The sequence below is a fragment of the Miniopterus schreibersii genome, assembly GCF_964146895.1.
Source record: "Miniopterus schreibersii genome assembly, chromosome: 11".
Taxonomy (NCBI): domain Eukaryota; kingdom Metazoa; phylum Chordata; class Mammalia; order Chiroptera; family Miniopteridae; genus Miniopterus; species Miniopterus schreibersii.
In genome coordinates, this window is record NC_138111.1 from 43692424 (window position 1) to 43717278 (window position 24855).

Consider the following 24855-nt stretch of genomic DNA (forward strand, 5'->3'; position numbering starts at 1 on the left):
ACTTACAAAACGGCTCTTAACAGTTCACCTAAATCTACCCACAAGCAAATTAAAAGAATGAGGTACGAAAGATTAGCACCATTTCAACTCTGAGAGGTATATCTCAAGACAATTGTTTTTCTGTGCCGTGCAAACATGGGCTGCTGTCCCTGTGCTTGCTCCCTTTTTAAATGATAGGTCAGATTTCAAGTAGAAGAGCCTGGAATTACTAAACAAAAGACTCTACCAACAAGTGAGAACAAACTTCCTGATTTAAATAAATGCTGTACTGAGAAGAAACAAAATGACCAATCACACTTAAATATTTTGTCTTAAAAATAATGTAAGCATTGTTTCAAGCCCACATGGAGTCTATTCTTAAAATTAGGTTAAACTTTTTTCAGAGCAACACAGGATAAAGGATTCAAGTTTATTTCAATAAACAAATATTTCAAATTATATAGGCTTAAGAATAGAAGCTACTAATTGTCAAATCTGTGTGATGAGCATATGGGGATTCATTATACCATTCTCTCTACTTCAGTGTAAGTTATAAAAGTTCCAAAATAAGAGTTTTAAGACTACCAACATTTATGGTACACCGTTTTCCACCATACATTGGCTTCCCAAATGTAAACTGCTCTAGATATCAGATAAGCTAATCAGATATCTCAAGTGAATGTATTACATATATTTTGTATACTAGTATTATATTGTATAACTTTGTAAAAATAAAATAATCATAAGAAAACTCTGATGTAACATCTCAATTTAATACTTTTCTAAATACAACATTAATAGTGAAACCCCATACAATAGTCAAAGGTCCCAGAGATTTATTATATTTCCAACAAATATAAAAACAAATGGTGCCCACAGAGAAACTTAAACTTAAGTACAATCTATTCCTCAGCTTCCCCTATTAGTTAAACTCACAGTAAGGCCAAAAAAAAAAAAAAAAAAGACTGTTCTTTCAACAAATTAGTTCACCATTCATACTTTCGCTTATCCACCCTACCTTATTTTTATCTTTATTTCAAAACTCCACTAATTTCATCTAACTACATTTTCAATATCTTTTCCTAACCTTTTTTATCTTTATTGATTCTCAAATATCATCTCTATAACTCTGTAGTCGTCTAAGGTCCACATAGCTGGGAATATGTAATTTTGTATCTAATATCTCATTCCTCTCTTTTTTTCAAAATGCTCCTTAAAATTCAATAAAAATCTTGGGTCATTTCAGGATTTCTAAATTAATCAAAACAGTATTGGCACTAAATACACATTGATATAAATCTTTTAATCCTCATTCAAAAGTAAAAGCTGAGAGACAATGATGTAAAACTACAAGCTTATAGACTAATATATCCAATTAACTGTTAGGCCTCTGCCAGAATGGTTTTGAATCAAATATTAGAAATAATGTTATTAACAGTAGTAGTGACAACATTACTAGATATGCAATAAGACAAACTGTTTTTCTTATACACATAGCCCCTAAAATGACCTTTTACTCTAAATTATACTTAATAATTGTTCATACTCTAGTTTATCCAATTATATGATCCTGCCCAGATTTACCCTTACTCTTACTCCATTCCTTCAGATTAAATAAGGTGCTGTTCTGGGCATGTTGTGTCACCTATTGGCATTCTTTCCAAGGTTTGTAAACCAATAGGTAAACTGGAACTTCCAAAGCTCACACATAATATATCACATAAGACTGTGCTGTAGGACTTGGGAAATTCCAGACAGCAATGTAAATTAACAAAAACACAATATAATAGAGAGGCTTAAGTTATCCAAGAAAGAAGCATTTACTTTATAGTTTACCAAGGGCAGCAGGACTGGAAGCAAATGAAATACCAGGATCACTACAACGATCTCCTCTCAAAAATTACTTTTATCAACACCTTCAGTCCATGGTCACTTGAATTCTGTCAGCATCAATAAATGATCAAGTCTAACCCAAACAAAATATTAAAATACACTGCCCTCCAATTTCAAAGATAAAATCCCACCCCATTTCCAAGACATATGGTTCTCAAACCTTTGAGGAAACATAAATCCACATCTATTATACAGCTCTACTCATTCAACATTATTTAAAAGGCTTTAAATTTCAAAACTTGACAGACTTCTAAAAATAAAGCAACAGATCAAATGTTGACCCAGCAACACAATACCTTAATCCACTATAATAAGAATAAATTACAACTTTTATCTTTAACTGCGATATAACTCAACCTCAGTATTAACTAAAAGTAGCCTATAAAAATTATCATATGTGAGGCACTATTAAAAGTTGTTCCCCAAATCACACAAAGATCAATCAAAGAACTTAAGTCAAACACTTCCCCTAATTTTCTTTGCCTCAAGAAAATATCATTGGAGTGGTTTCTAATACTGTTACAAGATATGTGTCATACAGAAACAGTGAGCAAAATGGTATGGGTAGAAGTTCTAAGGCACCAAGCACAATGTACATTAAAATGATTTTCTAAAGGTCTACACACACACACACACACACACACAATATAATATAATATTGAAGCTAAATTCCATTTTTCTTAATATAAGTACACCCTAAAAATATAAAGTGATTTTTAAACAAAATGTTTTAAAATGTCCTTTAAAGCATATAAGATAATCACATTGTAAAATAAAGAATCTAATTTTATATGGTGCCTGTACATTAAATTTTCATGTTAGGTTTTCATTGTGGCACATCAAAATACATACTGTAAATTTAAAATGGTAAAGGTGATTTTCAGGTCATTAATAGTGTATCTTGTGTATCTTTCTGTGTGTTTTTTATTAATGACCCTTACGCTGACACTTCATTAAAACTTATCTCCAAGACTGTCATCAGATATAATCAGATGCCAATCAGTGAAAGCCTAAGGTGACAGATTATATACTCTTTGGTTCTTTAAAATGTCAGCCTAAATAGGAGCAGGGGAAAAACGTAGATTCTTTTGCAAGAAAAAATATATCCACAAAATAATCTACACAAAGCAAAATATAAACAGGTGGATTTAAGGCATTATTTCTGTTATCTGGCACATAAACTAGATTTCCTCAGTACTCCTTTCTTTTATTCCTACATTTCTGAAGCTGTGCATGACTAAACCACAATATAGACTCCTTAGAAGGATACTATTGCACATCCACTAATGTCTTAATGGTAAGATGTACAGATACAGTCAGTCTTTAGGAGAAAAGTATCACAAATACAAAGTAAAACATGTCCATCCTCCCAAAAATGTATGTATTATGCACAACACTACAGCAGGAAAGGAAAGAAATCTGGAAAAGTTTCTGATCACCGTAGTCACTTCTGTCTCCTCTCCCCACACCCCTAGTCCCACCTCGGCCCTACCCCCACCAAAACTGTCACAGTTAAAAAAAAATGAATTATACAGAATATGCAGTGCACTGGTATTTAACAACAGAAAGAGGATATGATTTCTAAATGTATCTGCTTCTTCCTGTCTCTCTCCAGCAACCTCCTTCACCCTTCACCCCAACTAAGGCATGGAAGAAAAAACTTAACTGAAAAAAGCAAAGCGTTTCTAAGATGGGTTTGCACATTAAGATAAACTATGCTGATTGACACTGAAGAGGGCTAGATACATTTTTAAGGATGCTAGTTATTGTACTGAAATATATAGAATCTATTGAGCATTTGAATCTGTAGTTCAGACTCTTCAATGCTTAAATTAATCAATACAAATAATTACTCAAAAATAATTTTTAAAGCAACAATTATAATCTATTCAACTTTCATATACTCCTTTAGAGACTGGTAAAAGAGGTGAGGATATAGCAGAACATAAGACATCTTTAACTAATGCAAAAATGCTTTCTTTCATAGTATGCAATGCTCCAAAATCTTGATAAGTCTACTTGCTAAATTAACATTAATGGAAAATTTTACAGAAATGCACAATTCTTAACCAAGAGACACAATTTTTCTGTTAACAAACCTGAATAAAAAGAATGATTATCCAAGTATTAGTAACATCCAGGAAAAAAGAAAAGCAGTAACTATTACCAATGACAAACATAAAAGAATACTAGTATGGATGATGGCAATGTTTCCCAGAGCAGGGACTCCAAGTACTCCAAAGGCCCTAAGAACTCGCCCAGACTCCTTGACGGGACTTTAGTTTTTCTAAAACCATCTGAATAGCATGAAGGGAAGAAAAAGTCAAGGTTTTAATAACTGGGGAAGAAATGTTGAAAAATGAGATAAACAGAAACCTAAATTAATCTGTATTGCTTCTGATGAAAGAGAGCTAACAAATCCCCCCCCCCCCCCCCCCCGTGTCAAATTGTCTATCCACATACTTGAGAAATTATATCCTGTTTTAAATACCTCATTGGTGAGCAACAGGCAGGAGCCCCAACTGTCAGACACTTGTCTGGCACACAGACATAGAGGAGCTGGCTGGTCAAGAGCTCAAGCTGTCAGACTCAGCTAATTCCCATGTGGGTGAGGACATCAGGGCACTTAGCCACAGCCCCCTACCAGGGGGCCACTGAAATGGAGGAACCTTCTGAGACTGTGTTGTAGGTATGGCCATTGCACTAGGCCCAGGCTCTGGGTTTTCTTTCGCTGCTCTTCTTATCAGAAGAAACAATAGGCAAGCAAAATGCTAGCCTTTGAGTCCATCTACAAAGGAAACACCAATTCCTGGCTCTGTGTTACTGGCATGCTTCCTTTTCCCAGTGCCAGTCTTGGAATCATAGACTATTCTGCTGGAAAGGGCTTTAGAGATCACATAGCCCTGCTGTTTCATTTTACAGATGGAGAAACTGAGAACTACAGGGTTGAAGCAACTAGCCTAAGGTTTTAGTTAGTGACAGAGTGAGCAGCAGAACAGAACCTTTTTTCCCTCTTTGCCTGCCTCTGGCTGGGACTTTTAAAGACCTTTACTTCTCAGCCTAGTCACTCTCTCTCCTCTCTCCTTCCACATAACCTCTCAATATATGTTTCCTCTCACCAACAAATGTTCTGTTATTTTCAGGCCAGCTGCCTCACTCTTAGTTTTCCCGGCCTCAGCTCCTATTAGCCCTTACCCATTTTTGCCTAAATAGGACGCACCAGGAACCTGATCCTCCTGACCAGGCACTGTAAAGCAAAAGCAAGCAGTACTGACTGGGTGTTACAGCTTCTAATAAAAGTAGTGAGAAGGAAGAATCCAGGAGATAAGTCAGCAATAAGCAGGCATATGTGATTGTGCAAACACAGTATTTTTGGACTAGATGAGAGATTTAACCTAGAGGCCAGAACATAGCCAGGACTAGAAAGGGAACATTCTGAAGCAAAATCATGCTCTAACATCATTGGTGGATCAATAACATGTTATTTGTTCAAGGGGGCAGTCAGATGTACAGAAATTGTAAAAAAAAAAAAAATTATTGTAATGATAAGAATGATCTATAACCTTCCCATCTAAGTCACATTTCCTAGCATTTTTCCAAAAATTCCTTTAAAAATGTGTCAAATTCATTGGAGAAAGGAAGCAGATGAGATGGCTGAGCTGAGAGTCTGCCTGAAAGGAGTCCTATAATTAATAAACACTAAGCAGGACTGGGGAAGAGGGCATCAGGTAAGATGAGAGAGGCAGACAAAAAGCCTATACAATGTACAGTACTTCAGCAAAGTTGACACACTGAATCAAGTAAATTTTCAATTGGAATATATAAATGACATTTTCAGTTTGAGAAAGATTAGGGCTATTTTATGTTCCCTAAAAAAAAGGTCCATTCTTAATCAAATTGTGTGGAAAAATATATATATATATTATAAATTACTAAATAGCAACTTTATATATAGCAGCCACTTAAAATATCTCTTTAAACATCTTTAAATTCCAAAGGAACGGAGCCAAAGTTGACATTTTTCCTGTACAAATTCATATTCTATGTTATACTGCATAATGTTCCAAGGTTACTGTACCTCAAAGTTAGGGTTGGCAAATTCTTCCTACATTACCTATTGCTACAGGTATACAAGTGGTGACCTCACACATTTTCAACCCTTAATAATTATAAAGTGTATTATAAAATTATAATTTCTTGATGAACTCATCTTTATACAACTATTGTCATTATTTTATATTAATGATTGTTTTGTATAAAGCTTATAAATAAGGCTCAAAATTTTTCAAACAAATTCATGTACAACAGACATGAAAAGGAAAATATGTATTGGACGGACAATGGGAAGTGTAAGAGTTTATGAAGTACTGCATCATTAGTTCTCAGTCTAAGATCCCTGAAACAGGAGAGTTATCCAAATATAGTAAAATAAATCCATTAAAATAAGGCTGCACAATAAAACTAAAATATTACTTTGAGCTAGTATCCTATTAATTCAGTGAAATAACAGGACTGGTTATCAAAATGTAACACAAACCTGTGATTGAAAACTTTGTGTCTTTATTTTTAAAGGGGGTTGGGGGGGGATAATTATTCAACGAGCGCAGATTAGTGGGCAAAGTCTTCTGAGACTTAGGGCCCATTGGGGAGGACATGGCCAAGAGCATATAAAAAGGATTCTTAGATGACAAAAAGATTAAAATGGGTATCTTCTAGTATTCTCTAATAATAAAAACTGAGCATGTATTCTGTGTCAAATACTGAGCAAAGCACATTACATAAATTATACCCTTTAATCTTCACAGAACACTATAAAGCACGTAAGACTGATCGTATTTTTCAGGTGAGAAAACTGAGGCTAGGTGAAAATAAATAACTTGTCCAAGGTCCCACTGCTAATAAGATTAATTGAAATCTGACTCCAAAGCCTGTGTTCTTAACCAATATACTTCTTCCTTTGATCTTTTTAAAAAACAAAACATAGGCCCTGGCCTGGTAGCTCAGTTGGTTAGTGCGTCATCCCAATAGACAAAGGGTGCAGGTTCATCTCCAGTCAAGGCACATACAAGAAGCAACCAATGAATTCATAAATAAGTGAAACAACAAATCAATGTTTCTCTCTCTTTCCCTCTCTCTAAAATCAATTTTAAAAAGGACATATTAAAGAGCAAAATATATACCTACTTGATATTCTAAATATATTTCAATTTTTAACTGACTTGTTTTCATTAAGTACATCTTGTACTTTGATAGGAGATATAAAACTTCAAATATAAAAGTTTTGTAACAGTGTCATAGAATATACTTTAAAAATCTTGGTGGCATAAACTAGATGGTAGATAGTAGGACCACACTGTAAAAGACAATTACCTGAATTATTTTAATGAGACTACTATTTAAAAATACTGTTATTCCCAATTAATGTTTTGGATTCTCTGTGGCATTCCAACACATGAAATACTATTCCTGATAGTGGCACCTCATAAAAATATCACACTTTGCTGACTGAAGTTAAATGTGGGTAAAGGTATAGATAAATCCATTATCTGGAGAAAAAAAGTTTGTATGATGTAACCATAATTTTCTAAGCTACTTGAGGAAGATACTGACTACCACTGTTTCAGTTATATATCTTTTAGCATATATATTGCTGAGGAAGGAAAATCAATGATGCAACCAGAGCCCAATATATTGGATTCCATAATTCTAAAAAACTCTCAATGAACAAATACCACGGTAGATCATTTCCAGTTTGGAAGTATATGGCAGAGAGTAAGGCAGGGAATTTAAAATTTTTCAGATAATAAAGCCCAATTAAATATTCAAACCAGACTACTTCAGCAGCATGAAGTGGAGACTGAATTCTCCAGACAATTTTTCATATTATCACTGTTGTTGTTGATTTAATTAGCCTGATAAATATTGCCATTTGTACTTTGGAGGTTTTTTTAAAGATTATACCACAAAAAGCAAATCACTAATCATGTCATATAAAAATGTACAATATATTGCTCTGTGCCAATAATACCAAGTTTACAGAGTACTAAGCCACACTGCCAAAACAGTATGATTCTCACGTGAAACTGAATTTTTCAAATGGAGACTGAAATACCTGCATTAGAAGGTGATCAATGTACATGCCTATGGGACTAATGCTCACATTCAGACTATGTGGAAGATATCAATCTTGATACTGTTTTACGTTGTGCTAACATATTTTAGTACAGAGAAAGACAAGCTTTGTTATATAAAACTGCCAATTAAGACAGTATATTAAATTTAAAATCCATAGAAATAAGGCTATTGTATGCTTGAATGCACATATAATTAAAAAATTTTTCTTCAAATAAAAGTTCCAATCAGATCACATCCTTACTGATAATAACTTCATGTTGCAGACAGCACAGCACCCTCTGGTGCATCTGTTACAAGGTGTATAAAATTCCCACCAAAAAACAAAAATAAAGGATAGAAATGAGAGTAAAAATGAACCTTAGGAATCAATAAGTTGATACTCTTTTATTTACTCCAGTACATATTTTTAAACATTAATGCTTAAAAACAATTTTCATTTAAAAAGAGCACTAAAAAGTTTATAGTAACAACTGAAGTAGGTGACGAAAATGTTTTAGTTTGAAAATATTTAAAATAATGAAGCAACAAAAACAACACTGGTTTCCAACATTTATCGTTCAATTTAAAATAATGCTATAAAAAATTCTTTATGTATGGGATGGCAAAAGTTAACTAGTCATGCTAATCAAATTTTACTTTATTCAAATCTGCTTTGGCTTCTTGCTTCAGAAAATTTGACTTATTTTATAAAGTGCCCCTGAGTACTTTTTCTGGATTCAAAGGGAATTTCCCATTACTATATAAGAATTTTTAAGCATTTTGTGAAAGGATCTGCAACTGATACAGCTTGAAAACAGAATACTATTCAGAAATAAAAGTTGTTAAGTTATAAATCTGAACTCCAATAGTTCAAAACTTTTACTTAAAAAACAAACTCTTCCTAGAAAAATAACTCCAAAAGTATATTTTACTAAGGACAAAGGCAAAAGATGCCACCTGCTTTAGACAGTCCTTTTGTGAAACGGGAAGTCTCAACACAATGCACTAGAAATGAAGGTGACACCTGTTTAAAGCAGCCATCTGTCCCTAACAAGCTAGATTTAGTCAAATCCACTTAATCTTGGATTTCCAAAATATGGGAACACTATACACCTGTGAAAAGAAAGGAATTTAAAATCTGGATTTTGATGGCCAGAGGAAATTTATACCAAAGAGTTGAAGGCAAATGGTTACATCAGGGAAATTATTTTTAAAGTAATTGAAAGTAGATTTTTAGGCTAGTGCTCAATATAAAAATAAAAAACAAAAACAAAAAATCAACAGACTCTTCATGATTTATAGGTTTACTTATTAAAAGTTTACTTCTTTGATATTCTCATTTCTTGTAACATAGTCTCACTAAAATACCAAGAACAAAGTAACATTCCTATTAGACTGTTCAGAAAAGTTTTGGTTTTTTTTTTACCTCTTCCCACACATCTGAAGCTATATCCACCCTTTTAAACACACACACACATATACTCACATACTTCATAAAATTTGAAAAGCAAAATCATACTCCACCTACTTACTGTTTTTTCAGTTGGAAATTAGAGGAAAGCACACACAAAATCATTCTCAAGAATAATAAAATGTGTTACCAAAAAGTAACACGTATCATTTAAATAATACATTAAATCCCTCTTGATTTATGACTCATTCATTTTTAGTTACTAATTGTTTAATGGTAAAAAAATTACCATATTAACTTTGTTTAGGATAAAAATATTTTCAATTTAGGATTAAAGTACATGAAACTTATAAACTGTAAAACTTTTATTTGAGTCCCTGAGTACAAGACTACTTGACCACTAGAAAAATAAATATTATTTTTGAAATTAGGCATAACTACCTCATATAATGAAAAAATTATGGAATGATGAATTTTAGGAATGTGCTTTAGTTTACTATATTATACATGTAAATGTACTACAAAAATATGCCTATACTAGTTAATGCAATTCATTGGCAAAAAATCTAAAAAGATTGAGATAGGCATTATAACATACAATAAATCACAAATATTCAGCTACTAAAAACAAGCTATCAGTGAATCCTTTTGAATACTTTTAGTGTTAGTGCGGTGACTCACTTTCAGAGATTTCTATTAGTCTAAAAACTGAGAACACAAAAGAAAACCAATATACAACATAGTCCCTCCTAGGAAAAACATCACAGAAAGAATAAACAAAGTGCCAAGTGTTTACCCTTGTGTTAACCTTAAAATTTTATCACTTGCTAGTATTTCTGGTTATTATTTTCTCAATCCACATTAATAATAATGACATCCTTAAGCCCAAAGCATCTTAAGCCCAACACATCTCTAACAGCAACTTTTATACCACATATGTGTTTTTTAAAATAGATATTATTCAATTCAAGTTCTGCTTTCAAATCAACTGATGAATGAAAGTCTAAATTATTGAATCTGAGATCACTGTAACAAGTAAAATGCCTCAAAAAAGTTCTTGGGCACTGCAAATAAAAATATTAAACCATAACATTATAGCATATAATCTACTCAGCTAAAAACCTATTAAGTAAATGGCATAAGGTCTGATGCTGTCTCAAGACAGCAAAACTATCAACTTCAGAGAGAGTTTATGGGACTCAGGAGCTTCATCATCCAAAAGTGTTCAGGCATTTGACACTCATCTGAACAGAAAAAAAAATACAAGTTAGTATTAGAGACTTGCATGGAACCCAGATTGGGGACGGGGGTGTGAATAAATATAAAGGTATTTGAGTGCTCTGAGAAAGACTTCAGAACAAAGTATCCCTCTCATTTAAAACAGTAATCATGAGGAAATGAATTGAAAAAGTTTAAAAAAAACAAACACCTCTTATTTTACAAAGTATAAGCCTTAACAGCATTGCAATTACCCAACCTGCTCACTGACAGCCTCAGGAATAATTAATACTGTCACATTATTCACAGGCTGCTCTGTCAGGTAAATCAATATATGTTTACTGTTAGAAAGAAGGCTATTTAAATAAGAATTTCAAAATTCCAAATTGAAGACTTCACTACGTGCAAATAAAACAGGATATCTGTTTTAGCGCACATTCGTTATCAAAACTTTTTACTGATAATCTACTAATTAAACGTCTGGCTGGAAAAGTGAACAAATTCACAGGACCTGAAAACGGTTACCTCCAACCAAGAGCCCTACTGCTTGAGGACTGATAAGTATTCAAATCTACAGAGAAAAACAGATTTTTTTTTTTTTAAAAAAAAGAGACTTAAAAAGGAGAAAGTTCTCCCCTCACCAGCTTTAAGTCACTGTCCAAAGAAAGCCAAAAAAAAAAAAAAAGAATATCCTAAGTACACCCATGACTAGATCTTAACAACCATAAAGGAAGTGAAATATACACACGTTTCAAGTTGAGAAGCTTCATACATTCTTTATGAACAACTTGACTTCAATTTCAACTCTCAAAGAAAGACGAACAGAGAAGATGAAGAGGGGGGGAAAAAAAACAACTCTTTAAAGTATCATCACTGTCACAAATAGCGCTGGAACCCGCGTTCTCACACGCTTCCGCACGCCCGCTCCCCGCGCGGCCCGCAGCGGCCCGGGAACCGCGGCGAGCGCCGTCCCCGCTCCCGGCGGGGGGGCCGTCCCCGGGAAACGGAACCGCGCCGCCGCCCCCGCCGCACGGGAGGGCTGGAGCCCTGTCAGCAACTACCGGCCCAAGTATCACGGGCGCCCGGCATCCGGTTTAAATCACAAGCACACACACACCCCGAGGAGGAGAGAGAGAGAGAGGAGACACTTTTTTAAAAAATCTCGTCCCCGGGGCAGCCGCGAGTCCGGCGAAGAGGCCCCGGGTTTCCGTGTGAGCAGGGGTGCGGGGGGAGAGGAGGGGGGAGGGAAGGGTGCTGAATGGATATTAAGACTGTTGGCAGCACAAAGAAAACACAGTTTTAAAAGAAAAAAAAGAAACCCGTCCATCTGATGATGGTACAAGAAGAGCAGCCCCTTTAGCACGGGGCACCGAGGGGCAAAAACGGAGGGAAAAGTTCACCGTTGTACGAGGATAAAAATAACAAAACCCTTCACAAGGCCCCACAAGTGAAACAACAACAACAACAACAAAACACCAGCTCCTGGGTCCCCCCCTGCACACGGTTGTCTATTTCGGTTTTGAAAGAAGCAGGAAACAAGCAGCTTTGAAAAAGAACATTAAAGGAAAAAAAGAAACCCCTTCTCTCTTCACCTGACTCTCCTCCTCAGACGAGACCTAGGGGAGAGCTCCACCATCCGCGACGGGGAACCGGGGCTCCCTCTCCCGCTCGGCGCGCAGTCCCCCGAGCTCCCGCTCCATCCCTGACGCGCGGCCGCGAGGGCCGGGCCGGCGGGCGGACCGGCGGGCGGGCGGGCGGCGCGGCGCCCACACCCCCGACCCAGCCGCGGCGCGCACGGTCCATTGTAAACAAGCCCCGGGGACCGAGCCCCTCAGCTGCGGCGCCGCCGCCGCACAGTCCCCGGTGTCAGGAGTGAGACCCCGCACAGCCACGCTCGGCTCGCACACACGGACACACACACACACACGCACGGACACACGCGTTCACACGCATCCACACGCTCCCACACACATGTAGAGACCGAAGAATATTCACCTTGGCTGTGGATTATTGTGGTGTTGTTGGTGGGTGATGGAGATGGTGGTGGTGGGGAGGAGGAGGAGGAAGAGGAGGAGGAGGAGGAGAGGAGTAGTTGTTGTTGATGGGTAACAGTCGCCAGGACTACGGTGACTATGGCGCTTGATTCACAAGGCAACGGTTGCTATAACTCACAAAAGAGAGAGAGAGGGAGAGAGAGAGCGAAAGGGAGAGGGAGACACTCGCACGGGGAGGGGTAGGGGAGGGGAGAGGGGAGGAGGCGGGCCCGGCGACTCGCCGGAAGGGGCGGGCTCAGCGCGATGAATGACAGCCCCAGATCCGGGCCTGGGGGGAGGGCGCGAGGTGAGCGAGCGTTCCGTGGCGGGGCTCCGCAGAAAGGCTCACGGGCTTGGCAGGGGCCGGAGGCCCCCCGGGGTCCGCCCCTTGGTACGCTACTACTCGCGCCGGCGAGGCAGGGCTGGGAGTTTAGGGGCGTCGCGCTAGGGCTACGTCGTGTGAAACGAGAGCTGCAAGTCCCAACAGCCGGCTTTGTGCAGAGAAGCCCCAGAGCGGCGAGAGGCTGAGGGGTAACCCAAGAGACGAAGGTGTCGAGGGCAATTCCAGACACTTTCCGCGGGGACCCGCAACACCCCGGGAAGAACCTATTTTGAAGAGCGGCCGCCTCCGCGCACCCCCGCCCAGAACGTCATATCCGGGGTGGAGCGGGCGGAGGGTCCCGGATGTGCCGCCGCTATTCCCCCCCCCCCCCCCGCCCATTCCTTCCCCCGCCTTTTTTCCCCCCTTGGCTTCGGCGGTGTCGGCGGAGCTCCTAGTTGCTTTCGCCTCCTGGTGTTTAGCACGCTTGGGCGCTTCAGGGCTCCGGGCCCGCTGCGCTGGACGGTCCGCGCCGCTTTCGTCCGCCTTTCCGCGCCCTGGCCCGCTGCCGCCTCCCGAGGCCGCGACTCCGAGGAGCGCGGCCGGCGAGGCGCGAGCGAGCGGCCCCGCCGCCATCTTGGAGCCGGCGAGCCCGGGGGCGTGCGGGCAGCGCGCGGGTCTCCGCGGTCCCGCCGCGGCGTGGCGGGCGGGCGCGCCGGCCCTCCAGAGCGGAGAGGCGGGGAGCAAGTGCCCTCCTCGGAAGGTGTGTCGAGGCCTGGCAGCCCCTCCGGGAGAGGCGCTGAGGGTGGGGTAACCTACACCTGCCTGAGGGAGCGCCCAGGTAGTTTCTAGATCCCCGTGTTCTTCAGCCCTTAAGTAAAGCGCTCGTCCCTCTACAGTTGACCCAACCGGGATGTGAGCCCAACCCGGTTACTCGACATGCTGCTGCCTCGAGGTACACGCATGGCTTCCGTGTGGGGTGGACGTTGTTGCCACGCCAGCAGCTGTCCCGACCCGCCCTTGGTCTCAGCCCCTGACACCTCGCGGCGCCGGCGCACCTGCCGGTCCTCTGCGGGCCGGTCCCGCGGGCGCGCCAGGACCCCGCCGGGACCCCGCCGGACCGGACCTCCAGCACCCGCAGCTAAGCTGCTTATCCCGGACAATAACGTGAGCAGGAGAGCCTTAGGACGTCGGTTTTACTCGAGGCTTAATTTTTTGCACCTGCCAAATAAGGGATTTGGGCCGACATAAATTCACGGTGCTAGAATAATAATAGCGACCGCTACTGAGGTCTTACCCTGCCCCAGACATTGGGCTTAGTGTTTAGGTACATTATCTCATTTAATCCTCAAAACACCACGATTAGGTACATAATACCATTTTAGGGAAAACGGGCACAACGTCTTTTAAAAGTCAGTGGCTTTCATTTACGGCCCTGTGTGGTGGAATATTGGCTAAGGGTATTTTGGAACCAACTATTTAAACAATCTATTTAAGAAAGTTATGTTGTTGCCTTTGGTAATCTCGTAAGGAGTTCTAGAGGCCCTAATAATAGTGTATTACAGGGGAACAGGGAACAGGGACAAGCACGAAGCTAACGCTTAAAGGTTGCATGACCCACCACGGCAGTCGGCCCTTGGAGCCTGAGACAGATGACAATGCAGTGACCAGCAGCAGATAAACTGTTCAGATTTAGAATCGTAATTCGACACGCACGTGGGAGATAAGGTATGCATCCCAGCTGTAAGGGAGCTGGTAGTCATTATGAATATTCACTTTATTACATTTACAGATAGAGCCCTCTATTCCTGTGCTGGTGTGTGGAGCTGTTTGCTCACACTACACAGCTCTGAATAGCTTTGCTTTTTTAGTCTATTGTCTGTTGCAGTTTGCCGGTCCCTTCCCTCACTGTCAGCTGTTGCTTCTTGAACTGCTGTCAGGGAACATACTTCTATTATCCTCTCCACCCTTTTAATTTACTGGTTTTAATCTGCAGGCAAGAAAACCACATAATGAAGCTTGAGCAGAACTGTCTCAAGAGTATAAATAGGTACTTTGAGGAAATCTCCTTTAGAAAAAGTGTGTGACTTTCGTGCAAGGACATTGTAACATCAGTTTTAAGCAGCTTAGAGACTTTTTTTTTTTTTTTAACCTACTTCCTGATTTGGCCTATTGAGTTAGGAATAGATGAATTTCCTAAAGTGAGTTCTTTAAAAGTTAGGATTTAGAATATTGCCCCGCTTTAGGATAATTGATTATATGACTTCTAACCAGAGTAAGGTTACTATAATACGAAATTTTCAGTTACTACCACAATGAGTCAAATAACCACCCTGCAAATTCAAGCTGTAGGTTCAGGAACATGGTGGGTTATATATGCCTGTATTGTTCTGTGCTATAACTGGTTATGAAAGAACCTAGAAATCCCTTTGCCTATAGTCAGTTCTGATAGGATTTCCTTTCTGGTAATTTTTAAGCTGTATAGTTGCATCTTTACATATGTTGTACAAATATTTCAGAAATCTATTATTTGTTAAGAAGTCACAGGAAAAAACCAACAGTGTCTAACATTTAGTACCTGTTTCAGTACATTACACACTGGGCTCAATAAGAAAAGGTACCTAACCAAAATATATCCTACACTCCTTGACAAATTCAATAAACTGTCAATGCAATAAGTATTTGCTGAGTGCCTAAAATGGGCCAAATATAGTTCCTGTCTACAAAATGCTCAAAGTCAATACCTAGGAATTTAAAAATGTTGTAGACCAGCAGGCATGGCTCAGCAGTTGAGCGTGGACCTAGGATCCAGGAGATCGCAGTTAGATTCCCCGTAAGGGCACAGGCCTGGGTTATGGGCTTGATCCCCAGCAGGGGGCGTGCAGGAGGCGGTGGATCAATGACTCATCATTGATGTTTCTCTCTCTCCCTCTCCCTCTCTCTGAAATCAATAAAGATATATATATATTTTTAAATGTGTCCTTGGATTGTTTTGTGCTTAGTTTGGAGTGCTTGGTAGAGACATCAATTAACACATTTGTATCTGAACCACTTGAAAAATACAAAGCTCTGATTTTTTATGTATGGATTATACACTTCATAAATTACTCCAGTACATTCTTAAGGGTATTTCAATATTATCTATTGTTATTTCCTCCTGTTTATATCTGCATATTCAAGAACTAATAACATTAATGCTTGTTGAAGGAAAAGCTGTATAGGAAATGATAAAATATTGATATGTGATAGGTTTACAGTACTTTGGAAAACTTTATGAGAGTTTTGAAAAATGTATTAGTTTGTGGCAGCATACCATTGAATTTGTGGTGAACCCTTTTATAAAGCAGAAATCACACCTGTTTAAAATTTTTCCACTTGATTGTGATATCCAGTTTTCTTCAACTGAAAGACACCTAGAGTCTTAATTCTCATATGAAATAAATGGAGTTATTTCAGCCAGTATTTGTTGACTACTTATGATATACAGAGCACTGGGGAATTACACTACTGGATTACTAATTACCTTTACTAGATCTGAAATTCTGTGGATATATATATACCACTAATAATAAGGGAGTGATTGATGCCAAGGTAACTCAAAACTATAATTTCCCAATCTGGAGCACCCCCAACTTAACCCATCCTCACTCAAAGTATATTTTGATTTTGGAAGCATTGTGATTTTCTTCCTGGTAAATTTGTTCTTCTAAATGTGTTTTCTTTAAATAACACAAACAACGGTTTACTCAGCAATCCTGAAATATGCCCAACCTTATAACCTAGGATTATATTTTTACCCCAGCACAGAAAGATAACAGAATCATAAATTGACCATCTTTTGTCAAGATTAAATATCTCTTGATATACACATGCAGCTTTTCCTCTCAATCGATACAATTAATCCCATCAAATACAATATTTGTAGCATTAAAACCAAAAATTGGAAACACCTCAAATGTCTATCAGTATGAGAATTGCGATATATTCATACCGTGGAATACTATTGAGCAATTAAAAAGAACTGACTGCTCAGCCAGTGTGGCTCAGTTGGTTGAGCTTTGATTGTCCCATGCACCAAGATATCACCAGTTCGATTTCCAATTCCCAGTCGGGGCACATGCCCAGGTTGTGGACTCAATCCCCAGTAGGAGGCATGCAGGAGGCAGCAGATGGATGTTTCTGTCTCCCTTCCTCTCTCTGAAATCAATAAAAACATATTCTTTAAAGAAGAAACTGACTAAAGATACACACAAAATCATGGATGAACTTCAAAAACACCATGTTTAGCAAAAGAAGCCAGGCACAAAAAGTACATACAGTATGAATTCATTTATGTAAAGTCAAAAAACATGAAAATCTAATCTTTATTTAGTGTTTCCCTATGATGACAGAGGCAGTAAGGTGAAATTTACTGGAAAGGAACATGAGGGAACCATCAAGGGTGATGGAAATGTTCTGCAGTGTCCAACTTGGTAGCCACTAGCTGCAGTGGCTATTAAAATCTAAGTGTAAGTTAATTACAATTAAATGAAATTTAAAATCAGTTCTTGAGCCATGTTAGCCACATGTGGCTAGTGGTTACCAAGCTAGACAGTGGAAATATGCAACATTTCTATTATTGCAGATGTTCTATTAAAAAATGCTGATTTAGATCTTGTTTTAGGTAGTATTTACATGTGTGTATATGATTATTAAACAATATAATGCACATTATATATGCATTATATGTCAATGATATCTGCCCTCAAACTTCAGAAATCACTAATAGAAGCATTCATTATTGTATTACCTACCTAATTAACTTTGTTCTTAATATTTTCATTCAACACTACAGGAAAATAATAGGTACTAAGGTTACCCTTGGTAAATTTTTAAATATAAGTTAAGTATGACTATACAGTAGGTAACGCTGATTTGCTTCTCAAAGAAATGAGTTCTGCCTCTTTATAACCCCAAGTAAATCTAAAAACCAAAGAAATTGCTTTTGAGGGCTTAAAATGAACTCTAGATGATTAAAGATATTTTTTTCCTATTTTTCTTTCGGAATTGCAATAGTTTAAACGTGGTGGAAATTATATAACTTTCTTCTAAGGTAACATGAAAAGTATTTAAGAGATTTTGGTACTAACTGCAGTCAGGTTGAGAAAGTCATGTAAACTCTCTAAGACTCAAGGGTTGTGGAGGTGCAAGGACACATATACAAATCAAGAATTAAAAGACTTGAATGATCTCAATTCTAAAATTCCAGTTTTCATGGATTTTCAGAGATGGCACACCAGATGAATTAGTTCAAACCACTTACCATATATGTTTATGTAATACTTTTGTGAAATTAGGAAATTTTTGTTGGTGGAGTAAATGTTCCCTATAAATAAAGTTAACAGCTACTTCTACCAGCATTTCTTAAGAATTTTGTGAACCTTAAGTAGATTTTTTACAAGATAAACATGACCTTCTTTAGAGATTAATTCCTGTAACTTAGCAATTAATGTCAATAATATGCTGAAAGTATTTTATTCAATTATTATCAAAATTATTTATCAAAAGTGATTTTATTTGATCCAAAGTCTTCAACCACCAAAGAAATTCTTAAGTTAACTCTCTCTCCTTTTACCTTTGTTTTTTCCCTTTAATGTAATGTACAGTCTGGAAATAACATCTTCAAAGTTCTTGCAGGGCAATTATTACTATTTAATTTAAGTATACTAAAAGTATTTTCCCAGTGGAACATGTCATATGTCTCACCCTCTCTCACCCCATCACAATACATTATAAAGCCTACATTTAAGTTGTTTTTGAATACTTATGTCAACTCTTAAAACGTATGACTGAATATCTTTACCCTTCTAAATATTTTTTACCAACTTAGCCACTAATAAAAAATAAAGATCACTGACTCAAATTACATGAATTTGTCTCTTTTGATGGCTTTTTGTTTTGAAAAGGAAACTTATGTGTATGGAATATGTTTCCAAAAATTTTGTTTTGTTTTGCTTAATAACTTGTTTTTGAGGGACAAAAGACAGCAAATATATACATTGTACAGTAGAATGCTGAAAACATTTGCCTCCAAGTACTGCTTGAAATTTTACCTAGTACTTTTATAAAAGAGATTAAGGTCATTTTTAAGACTTTCATAGATATGGCTTAATGTGAAAGTACTGATTAGAACTTGGTTTTAGAGACTTCCAGTCCCATGTCATATCAAACATATTAAAATGTACCCATATAGCACATTAAAAAACATTACTAAGAATTTACAAATGGCATGATGGTAAGTTTTGTAGACATCTAATTATTTCTTTTGATTTGCAGTTTCTTTTCATGTTTTTTAAGCTCCCCAGCGTTTTCAGAGGACCTAAGATAAGATCGCAAACTATGTATTACTTTGCTAGGGCCCCCATAACAAAGCACCGCAGGCTGGGTGGCTTAAACAACAGAAATTTATTTTCTCAAAATTCTGGAGGCTAGAAGTTCAAGATCCAGCTGTTGGTAGGACTGGCTTTCTTCAGAGGTCTCTCTCCTTGACTTGTGGATGGTCATCTCCCTGTGTCAAAAGGTCTTTCCTCTATGTGTTCATGTTCTAATTTTGTCCTTTCATAAGGACACCAGACATACTGGATTAGGACCCACCCTAATGAACTCATTTAGCTCATTTACCTCTTTTAAAGAGCCTCTCTCCAATTATAGTCACATTCTGAGGTTCTGGCAATTAGGACTTCAACATATGAACTCGGTGAAAGGGACCATGACTCAGTTCACAAACAAGTCAGTCCAATAACAGACTAGTTGGGGTGGGGGGAGAGAGAATAAATTAGAAAATAATATCCCAAGGTAATGAGTATAGGATCAATATAAGGACAGCTTTAAACTTACTCTAAGCAGAACATTAGAAATGGTAGACGAAAGGAAAATTTTTAAGGGAGCACAGTTTTATAAATGTGTGTATAAATTTTTCAATGGTAGATTAAAGTGGAAGGAAAGGCAGGAAAGAGATCACAAGAGCTAGTGAGAACAATCAGGTCTGGTGACTGAGCTGGGAGCCATCTAGATAACAATAGCTAACATTCATGGAGCACTTGTGACAGAGGTTACTAGCTATCTTCTCCCCTTCCTCTGTGATAAGAAAATGACTCCTGTTTTTGCTGGACCTTGTCCACAAAAAGACCTTTTCAGATTCCCTTTTCTGGTCTCCACTGAAACTAGACGGAGACTTGTGACTAAGCTGTCTGATCAATGGGATGGATTCAGACGTGTTCCTGGGACCACTTCTAAGAAATCTTAAGAGCAACCTTGCTTGTGTCCGTTGCCTCTTTATCTTTTCACCCCCTTCTCCAACCTGCTCCTTAGGACAAAGATGCCACAAACTTGGACCAAGTCAAGCACATGGGACATCAGAATAGGAGACTCAGTCCCTAGTGACGGTGAGGCTGCTAGACTGCCCTGCACTATCTATAGTTCCACGAGAATAAAAGAACCATCTTGTTTTCTGTCTCACAGCAGAAATGCACCCTAATTAATACGAGCACTTTCTGTGAGCTAGGTACAGTTCTCAGTTTTTTACGTGTCTTATTTTACTTAATCCTATAACAGTTCTATATGTAGGTACTATTATCCTCCATAAGGACACAGGCTCAGAGATACTAAATAATTTTCCCTAAACAACACACCTTGTAGAGTTTAGATTTTAAGCCAGACTAAGAGAGTCTGACTCCAGAGCCTGACTTCTCAACCACTCTGTCAAGTGGCCTCCCTCTAGTCTCTGATCCTACATCCAACCATCCCCTACATGGAGCATACCGTTATTTTTACAAGCTATAGCCTAAAGAGAAACTTGCTTGAATTTGGAACAGTACTACAGTCGTCAAGGGAGGGAAGGCACATGAAATGAAAAATGGTGGTAAAGTTTTCTTCATACCTATCATCTTATTGTCATTGTTTATTTTAGCCTAAAATCTGCCAGTTTGGTTTACTCACAATGTGACTCTTTCTCATTAATTTTTAAAAACTTCTCAGAGCTCTCCAGTTAGCAGCCCCACAGGGCCAGAAGGTGGTTTAGATCTGTGCCACAAAGGGGCTTCCCCTTGGCCATATTCTGCCAGAGTCCTTCTCAGAACCCCAGCTGGGATAATCTTTGGTGCAATCCATGGGCAACCTCTGCACTTAATGGTCAAATTTCTCTTGAGAAAGACTTAGCTCTCAGTCAGAAGTCAATCCTTATGGTGACAGTCTCTGTTGCACTCCCTTTAGCAGCAGGAGAGCTTTAAGAGTGTTACTGGGCTTTGTTAACCCCTCTCTCAGAGAAACTGGAGAAAAGGGATTTTAAGGGCATCTTGATTATTTTTTTCTTTAATGTTTGAAAAGAGGAAAAACCTGGACCAGTGGATATTGTTCTATTCCCTTCCCATCTGGCCACTTAAAAGGCTTCAGAAAGGCCATTGGACCTACTCAGAGGGTATTAACACAGGATGATTCTGTAAAGAAATAAGGCAATAAATAAGAGATCTATTTATTCTCTTGCAGTAAGAAGTTCTAAACGTGGACATGGAAGGTGAAGGACCCATGATGTCTCTCTCACATGATTTGTTTTTACTCAATAAATAGTACAGTATTGATCCTCAAGAATGCTTTATTAGGATGGAATTTTGAAAGGAACTTATTCCTATACTTACTGAGGTTTTTAATTTCTATTCCTTGTGACAAATTGTTACAGCTAACACACACATTTGAAAAGTACATTTATAATCAGTATTATGCCACCTTGGAGTAGAAATAAGTGTATATTTCTTTTTTAAAAACAGCTTTATCGAAGTATAATTCACAAAGAGTAACACTTGCCCATATGGAGTATGTAATTAGGAAGTTTCAGCACTGTATGCAGTCATTTGGGCACCACCACAATCAAGCTATTAAACATTTCTATCACCATGGAAAATTCCCTTGTGGCTCTTTGCAGTCAGTCCTCTCACTCCCTGCCTCACTCCCACCCCTGACCCCAGGAAAACTTTGATCTGCTCTCACTGTATTTTTCCTTTTACTAGAATGTCATATAAGTGGAAACAATATTTAAAGTTTGGTTCTTGTTTTTTTGTTTGTTTTGTTTTGTATGGCTTCTTTTGCTTGGCAGGATATTTTTGAGATTCACCTATATTATTGTGCACATTGATGATTTATTTATTTTTATTGCTGAGTAGTGTTCTGTTGTATGGATATCCCACAATTTATTTTCAAAAATTTTTATTATAAATAATACTGCTATGAGTATTTGCATATGTGTTATTGTGGATACATGTTTTCATTTCATTTGGGTGGGTAACCTAAGAGTGAAATTTCTGTCGTATGGTAAGTGCATGTTTAGCATTGTAAAAAACTTGTGGAATGCTCTCCTCAGAGCATTAATCATTTTATATTCCCTACAAAAAAGTATGAGAGTTCTAGTTGCTCCATATGCTGTCAACCCTTTGGCAAAGATTAAAATATCTTTTAAATTTAGCTATTCTAGTGGATGTACAGTAATAGTTCATTGTGGTTTTAATTTGAATTTCCATAATGACTAGTAATGTTGACCACCTTTTAATGCCCATTCATGTATCTTCTTTTGTGAAATATCTGTTTATATTTTGTCCATTTTTTGAGTTGTCTTAGTGAGTTACAAGAGCTTTTAACATAGTTTGGATGCAAGTCCTTTGTCAGATACATATTTTGCAAGTATTTCTCCCAGTGCATGGCTTACCTTTTTATTTCCATAAAGGTATCTTTGAAAGAGCAAAATATTTTACTTTTGATGAACTCTTATCTATCAATATATATTTTATGCTTTGTGACTTTTTTGTTTTATCTAAGAAGCCTTTGACTAACCTAAGGTCATTTGCTTTTTTCTCCACTATTTTCTTAACAAAACTTATTATTTTAGCTCTTATGTTTAGGTCTATGAGACATTTGAATTAACTTTTAGTCAGGATGTGAGATAAAGGTTGAATTTCATAATTTTCCTTACAGATATCCAATCATTACAGCACCATTTGTTGAAAAAGATTATCCTTCTCTACCAAATTGCCTTTCCCACTTTGCCAAAAATTAGTTTTTCGCACATGTAAGGGTTTATTCTGTTCCACTGGTATGTTTGTCTGTCTATACCCTAATACCACATTAACTTAAATGTTGAAATCAGGAAGTATTAACCTTCTATTTCTGGTGTTTTTTTCAAAGTTGTTTTGGTTACTCTAGGTCCTTTGCGCATCCATATGAATTTTAGAATCAGTTTGTCAATATCTACAAAAAAGCCTGTTGGGATTAGGATTGCTATTGTATTGAATCTATAGCTCAATCTGGTGAGAATTGACATTTTAATAGTATAGAGTCCTCCGGCCCATGAAAAAGATATATCTCTCCCTTTGTTTAGGTCTTCTTTAATTTCTCACAGTAATGCTTTTTAGTTTTTAATATACAGGTCTTACACATCTTGTCTCAGATTTAGCCCTGAGTATATCAAATTTTTGATGCTATTGTTAATGATACTATTTTTAAATTTCTTTTGTTCATTGCTAGTGCAGAGAAATCTGGTTGATTTTTTACTGCGATCTTATATCCTGATACAACTTGCTGACCAGTCACAAGTATACACGGGTTTCTGTGTCTGAACGTTGCTGACCAGTCACCAGATAACTCCTTTGTGCACTTCCATTAATTTAAGAAATTTTAAACACCTTGCTGACCATTAATGTCGGAAAAGTAGCCGGCTGCATGGGTGGGTCCTGGCTTGAAATAGCCGGTCAGCAAGGTGTTGAAGTCACTTTATTGGTTCTAGTAGCTTCTTTGTTGATTCCATTAGATTTTCTATGTAGATAATCATGTCTGCTGTGAATAAAAACAATTTTACTTCTACCTTTTCAAAAAGTAAAAGACTTCCTCTACTAGATCCTTCTACCCACTGAGGTCTCAGAGACAAGCGCTGTTAACAGTGTTTGGTTTTAGTTCCTCTGGAAATCACAGTATTTACGCGAATCTATAATTCAAATGTAAATAGTGTCTACTGACAGTCCACAATGAAAGATGAAAAAATTATTTTATTTTCCCTTCCTTCATTCTGTCTCTCTTCCTCTGACTCCCACTTTTCAAGTTACGTATACTTTTGCATTTTCTGGATTTATAACAATCATTTCCATTTCTAATCATATGATGAGCTAGGTAAGCTAAATAAACCTCCTTCCGCAAACACCTAAAAATTCTGGATAAAGTATTTTGAAACAGCTTATTAAATGAATCGCTAAGCCGGTTAGAAGAGTAAAGGAAATTCCCAAAGACCTAGAAAGGAACAAACCCCAAATCAAATGACGTAAACCAGTGTCAAAGAGAGAAGTCCACCATGCCCTAGTCAACTGGGATTTCAATTTTAATGGTGTCACGGAGACTGGAGAAAAGCCTTGGATCTCAGGAAGTGGAGAAATTACAATCTAAAACCCCTTCACAAAGTCAAGCTCTGAAAGCTGCACCTTCAATGAAAACGTGAATTAGGTAGAAGAAAACAGTCATGTAAGAGAGAGGGCACGCGAGAAGACATGGAGGGCTGAGGGTTTTGGATAAAAGTACGTCTGACACAGCCCTGGGTGGCTCAGTTGGTTGCAGTGTCCTCCTGTACACCAAAAACATTGCGGGTTTAATTCCCATTTAGGGCACGTACCCGGGTTGTGGGTTCGATCCCTGGTTGAGGCACTTATGGGAAGCAACCAATCTATGTTTCTCTCTCACATTGATGTTTCTCTCTCTCTTTCTCCATCTCCATCTCCATCTCTCTCTCTCTCTCTCTCTCTCTCTCTCTCTCTCTCTCTATCTCTATCTCTATCTCTATCTCTATCTCTATCTCTCTATCTCTATCTCTATCTCTATCT

At 38.0% G+C, this 24855-nt stretch overlaps 1 protein-coding gene across 3 annotated transcripts in view; it reads right to left on the reverse strand.

Moving 5' to 3' along the window:
• Positions 1-12805, reverse strand: part of RFX3 (regulatory factor X3) — a 252404-nt gene extending 239599 nt beyond the window's left edge. The window contains exon 1 of one of the 3 annotated variants that reach the window (XM_081150809.1): positions 12611-12805. The gene's annotated coding sequence lies outside the window, so the exon portion shown is untranslated. Of the gene's footprint in view, positions 1-12207; positions 12295-12610 lie in introns of those variants that run through there. The other 2 variants (XM_081150810.1, XM_081150808.1) reach the window with 2 other exon arrangements.
• Between the last annotated feature and the right edge of the window lie 12050 nt (positions 12806-24855).